Below are 6,361 nucleotides of genomic sequence, written 5' to 3' on the forward strand. Positions count from 1 at the left end.
TGGAGATATTTTCATATCAGCACATAGAGATCTGCCTGTGTTTGTATTTTTAACTGCTACCTGGTAACACAGATATAATTTACTTAAAAATCCTTTTTTGAGGTGTATTTCATTTGTTTTAATCTCTTGCTTTCACAAATGATGCTGCAATGAACGTCTCTGGACATACACTTCTATACAAATGTGCAAGTTTTCTGTAGGATAGATAATCAAACGTCAAATTTCTGCGTTAGTAGGTTTGCATACACAGTCGTCCCTCAGTATCCATGGGGGATTTGTTCCAGGACCCGTCAGGATACCAAAATTTGTGGATGCTCAAGTCCCTTATAAAAAATGGCGTAGTATTTGAATATAACATAGGTATATCCTCCCATATACTTTAAATCACCTCTAGTTTACTTATAACACCTAATACAATGTAAATGGTATGTAAATAGTTGTAAATACAATGTACATGCTATATAAATAGTTGCCAGTGTGGCAAAGTCAAATTTTGCTTTTTGGAATTTTCTGAAATTAAAAATTTTTTCCACACATTTTCAGTTCGAGGTTGGTTGAATTTACAGATGCAGAATCTGTGAATACAGAGGGCTGACTGTACTTCCAAACTCTCCTCCAAATAGACTAGACTATCACCATTAATATGATAGGCAGAATATGCTCCCTCCCAAAGATGTCCACGTCCTAATTCTGAGAACCTGGGAATATGTTACCTTATCTGGCAAAAGGGACTTTGTAGATGTGACTAAGGTTAAAGACCTTGAGATGGGGAGATTATCCTGGATTATCTGATTGGGTCCAATCTAATCACATGAATCTTTAAAAGCAGAGAATCTTTCCCAGCTGTGGTCAGAGAGATGTGACTACAGCAGAAGAATGATCAAAGAAAATGCAACATTGCTGTGTTTAAAGATGGAAGAAGGAGTCCAGGTATGCTGGTTTCCTCTAGAAGCGGGAAAAGGCAAGGAAATGGATCCTCCCCAGAGGCGCCAGAAAGGAATGCAGCCCCGTCTGACACCTTGATCTTAGCCCAGTGAGACTCTTATTAGACTTCTAACCAACATAAGATAATAAATTTGTGTTGTTTTAAGCAACTAAGTTTGTGGCAATTTGTAACTGCAGCAATAGAAAAAATATGTAATTTAAGAGAACATCCATTCCTTGAAATCCTCAACGTTAGGTATTTATCATTGTTTTTAACTTTTGCAAGTCTGATAATCAAAAATGGTGAGCCACTACTGGTTTCATTTGAATTTCCCTGATTCCTGATGAGGCTCAGCTTCTTTTCATAAATTCTTAAACTTTTGAATTTCTTTTGTGACTTGGCAGAGACTAACCTAGTATCATTCTTCTTTTCGATTGTTTGGCGTTTCTTATTGATTGGTAGAGTCTCTTTTATATTTTTACATTCTGATATTAGTATTTTATAGCCTTTGCTTGTTACATGTGTGCCAAATATTGTTTCCCAATTTGTCACTTTTCATTTTATAATACTTTCTTGCCACTCATTCTACTTGATCGGAGTTGCTTGACCTGCCTCACAATTTCCTAGCTCATCACTCAGTGCTGCTGTCTGTGGGTAAACACTGCCTGCATGCCATACACTAGTTATTGAAATGGGAACCATCTGTGTTGGTGGACTCTCCCAAGGCTGAATAGATCAAAATACTGCCTAATTCTGTGGAGGAGAATTTTGCTTGTCTGTTTGTTTGTTTATTTGTTCATTTGTCTGTTAATGGAAAGGTAGAACATAATGGTGAAGGTTGCTCTTAAGGAAAGAATCCACAAATCCTATAAAATCAATGAACTAAAGTTGACAGATTGATTCAGATGATACACTTTTTTCCCTTCAGATACTACATGACCTATTGTACTGAACAGTTGAGCACTTGGCCAACATGTGTTTAAAGCCAGCCCTATTCTGTTCTCACTCTGTTCTGTTCTCACTAAATCAAAACTTTGAAAAGGAAATGTCTTGGGAACCTAGGAGAGTCAGTTACATTTAAAACACAATACATGACTAAAAAGATTAAAAACTAAAGCTAATATTTACTGATGGATTACTATGTGCTAAGCTTCTCACTGAATCCTCACAGCAATTCCATAAGAGGGGTATAGTTATCCAGTTATATAGATGAGAGAACTAAGGCTCAGAGAGGCAAGCAACTTGCCCAAGATGGCATTAAATGATAGAACCTGAACTTGAACCAGACCTGACTCAAAAGTCTTAACCACTATAACTATGCCAGAAATCACATCTGATATCAGACGTCACATCTGAGTCTTAACTATCCTACAATAAAAACTTTCCAGTAATCTGAATTAGTAAAACATTCTGAATTACACTTTACTCTTGAGGATATACACAGAAATGAGGAACCAGGCTATAGTGTCCAGTAGAAGAGGATTTTTAAAAAATACTTGATTGAATAGACAGCAGTGATTTATCATTAGTCACTGGCTTATCAGTTGATTACCTGTTGATGGATGTTTCTGAAATAGTGAAGGGTGCTTGAAAAGTAGCTTTCCCCTTTCCTCTGCAATCTTATTTACCCTATAATTTGCAAAGTAAATCCTTTATTCAGAGGTAATAAATACAGAAACTTCATTATAGCTCCTATCTGATTTATCTCAAATGCAGGATTTGTGGAATCCAAGCTAATGAGTTTAACTGTTAGGTCTTGCATTCCTGATTCCTGGTTTCTGTTTGACGGACCTACTGGGAGGTGGCAGTGGGGGGTGATGGGGAGAAGGCAGTCAGCGGCAAGTGTGACAGACAGAGTGCACTGACTGCTTTCTGGAGAGAAAAATCCATTCTGGGGACATTTACCGCCCGTTCAGAAGCTGTCAGAAAGCCTGGGGCTGGCCTTACCCTCCAATCCTCCTGCCCTGAGGGGGCTCCAGGACAAGCTCACACAGAGCCACCTCAGCACTCACCCTGGCCTGTACATTCCCTTCACTTATCTCACAAAATCTGAGTCTCTGCTCCCAGAAAAGGTTGAATCAGCCTCTTCAGTAAAAATTCCTTCCCCAGTATCTTTCCATAAGAAATTAACTACTTTGTTGCCAAGAAAGACCTATGCCACATTTTGACAAAATAAGGGAAAAATGTGCCTCTGTGTGTGTGTGTCTTTGTTCTTTTAAATCTTGAAAAGGGCACCTGATTAGAGGTGAGATAGGACTCCTGGTTTGCTGTTTGTTTTTTATACCATTTTCTGTAGTCTCAACCTTTGCATTTTTCAATTACAATAATAACCCACTTCCTAACGTTATTGTTATTAAAGATGTCAAGTGTGTAGTAGATACTGGTTGTTTAGTAGAAGTCCTCCCTGTGGGGAACCACTAGCCTCCAGTCTGAGCCCACACTTGTGCTCCCACTGCTCCCAGATATGGAATCAGGAGCTTCACCTGCCACTGAGAATGAGCCCTGGCCCCCGACCCAAGTCATTGCTTCAGGAAAAGCCTTGATCCCTAACGGGAGTGGGACGGAAATGTCAGGGTCCTAGCTGTGGTTCCTGCGGGACATGGCAGGAAATTCTGTCTCTTACTCTTGCAGGTCATTCTACTAGGAAAATCTGACGTTAGATTACCAGTGGCCATATTTTTGAGCTGCATGAGGGAGGCAGCTGTCTGGGATGAAAAAGAATGAGGACAAAACATGGAGGGAGGCAGAATCAGTGGGAGATGATGAGAATATTGCCTGAGCCCCCAGATCCAGCTAACTCTTGGGCTAACTGTACCTGTGGGTTCCCAGTGATGGGAACCAAACAATTCCTTCTGGCTTATGCTAGTTCCTCCTCATTCTGTCACTTTTAACTAAGGAGTCCGAGTAAAGCTTTCTTCCATGTATATTCAAATACCTATTTCTCCCTTCCCCGCTTTTACAAAGTAGGATCAGCCTACACATCTTTACAATTTGCTTTTTCACTTAATGCGTCATTGACCCTTTTCCAGGTGGTATATATAGAGCAACTTCATTCTTCTGAGAACAGCAGAGCATGCCATACGAATGCATCATCCCTCTATTTATTTTTACACTATTCATTGGTGAGTGAACATTTTGTTGGTTTCTCAGTTTTTGATATTCAACCCAGCCTGCAATGTATGTCTTAATAAAAATATCTTTAGGCACTTGGGTAGGTATTTTTATAAGATAAATTCATGGAAATGGTATTTCTGGGTCAATCATTTCATGGAATTTTTCATAGAAATTACCAAATTGCCCTCCAGGAAAGTTGTGTCATTACTAGGCTCACAGCAACAGCATACATGAAAGGGGCCCTTTTTCCACACCCTCACCAAGGTGTGGGGTATTATTACTCTTTTTAAATTTTTGGCAATCTCTGACGTAAATATATATCTCATTTTTTCAGATATGATCTCTAAATGTTAGTGGGTAGAGACTCTTTCCTTCTGCTTAATGGTTATGTGTGTTTATCTGGGACACAATTGTATGTACCCCTTGCCTATTTTCTGCTGGGGTCTTCATGTTTTCCCTGGATCCGTGACAGCCCATCATATATTAAGTGTATCAATCAAGCTCTTAATATAGCTTGCCATTTTTTTCTAATTTGTCTCATTTTTTAAAATTCTAATTTATGATGTCTTCTGTCAGGCAAAATTTTTAATTTTCACATAGCCAAATATATAAATATTTTCCTTTTTTTATTCATTAAAAAAACTCTCAATAATGTTGTGAATCTACTCCTAACACTTATTCCCAAATATTTTAATAGCCACCTATAATGAATTCAATTTTGTTGGATAGAAGATTGTGTGCTAACACTTTCAGGCTACTAGATGTAATTAGTAATAATTTTGTGAGGAAATTACTATATGTCTCTTTTAAAACTATTCTATTTCAATGTATGTGGTGATTTTTCACTCTGAAAAATTTGTTTGTAGCCCACCTTTCAATTAAGTAATGATGAGTAAGAGTTGAGATGAGGGCTAAGGGGTTGGGTTCTAGCCCATCTTTGCCACCATCTTGGTGAATGACCTTGGGTGAATCATGTCAGCCCTCAGGCTTCATGTTCTCCATCTTGAAAGGACAGGGTTGGATGAAATAAGCTTTGAAAACCTTTCTAGCACCAAACTTTCATGAGTCTATTAATTCTTTGCTCGTATCTTTATTTAAATCTTGTACTAAGTGATAAATCATTTTCTAATACACAGTAAGTAGTATTCCATAGTTTTTTTTAAGAGTTTTTTTTTTTGGGAGGGTGTATAGGAAGGAAATTATATTTATTAAGTGCCTATCAGGTCCTAGGCACTGTACATATATTGTTTTATTTAGTTTCCACAACAAACTTTTGAGATGGAAGAGGTAATCCCATTTTACAAATGAGGAAACTATAGTCCACTGAGGTTAAATGATGGAACAACTGGCTAGCCTTATGCAAAAATGAAATAAAATATACCTTGACTCTTAACTGATATCACACATAAAATTTAACTCAACATGGCTCATAGTCCTAAATGTCAGAGCTAAAACTATAAAACTTCTAGAAGAAAACATAGGAGAAAATCTTAGCGACCTTGAATTTGGTAAAGACTTTAAAACATGACACTGAAAGCACAACCCCAAAAGAAAAAAGTCAGTAAATGAGACTGTATCAAAAGTTAAAAGTTTTGCTCTTCAAACAACATTGTTATGAAAGCCACAGCCTAGGAGAAAATATTTACAAGATATATATCTGACAAAGGAATTGTGTCTAAGCTATATAAAGAACTCATGACTAATTAACAAGATAAGCAACCCAGTGAAAATTGGTAAAATTTGAACAGACACTTCACTAAAGAAGAAATATTGATGCCAAATAAAAACATGAAAAGAAGTTCAACATCATTATCCATCAGGGGAATGCAAATCAAAACCACAATGAGATATCACTTCACACGCATTAGAAGGGTTAAGACTGAAAGAAGCTGACTGTACCAAGTACTGGGGAGGATAAGAAGGAGCCAGAAATCTCATACACTGCTGGTGGAAATGAGAAAGGGTACAACTGCTTTGGAAAACTGGCAGTTTCTTAAAAATTTAAACGTGCACTTAACTACAACTCAAGGGAAAAGAAATCATATGTTTATACAAAGATTTGTACATAAATGTTCATAGCAGCTTTATGAATAAAAATTAAAAACTGGAAACATCTCAAATGAGATGAGGTAAATGGATAAACAAACTCTGGTATATCCATAAAAGGAAATTAAATAAATAAATAGAAATATCTGGAATAAGTAGAATAAAAAGGGATAAATAATAAGAAAAAAGAATAAAATACTGATACATACAACAACACAGATGAATCTTAGAATAATTAGGCTGAGTGAAAGAGGCCAGACAAAAGAGAGTAGATAC

This window comes from Balaenoptera acutorostrata, chromosome 7 (assembly GCF_949987535.1).
Source record: "Balaenoptera acutorostrata chromosome 7, mBalAcu1.1, whole genome shotgun sequence".
NCBI classification, from domain to species: Eukaryota; Metazoa; Chordata; class Mammalia; order Artiodactyla; family Balaenopteridae; genus Balaenoptera; species Balaenoptera acutorostrata.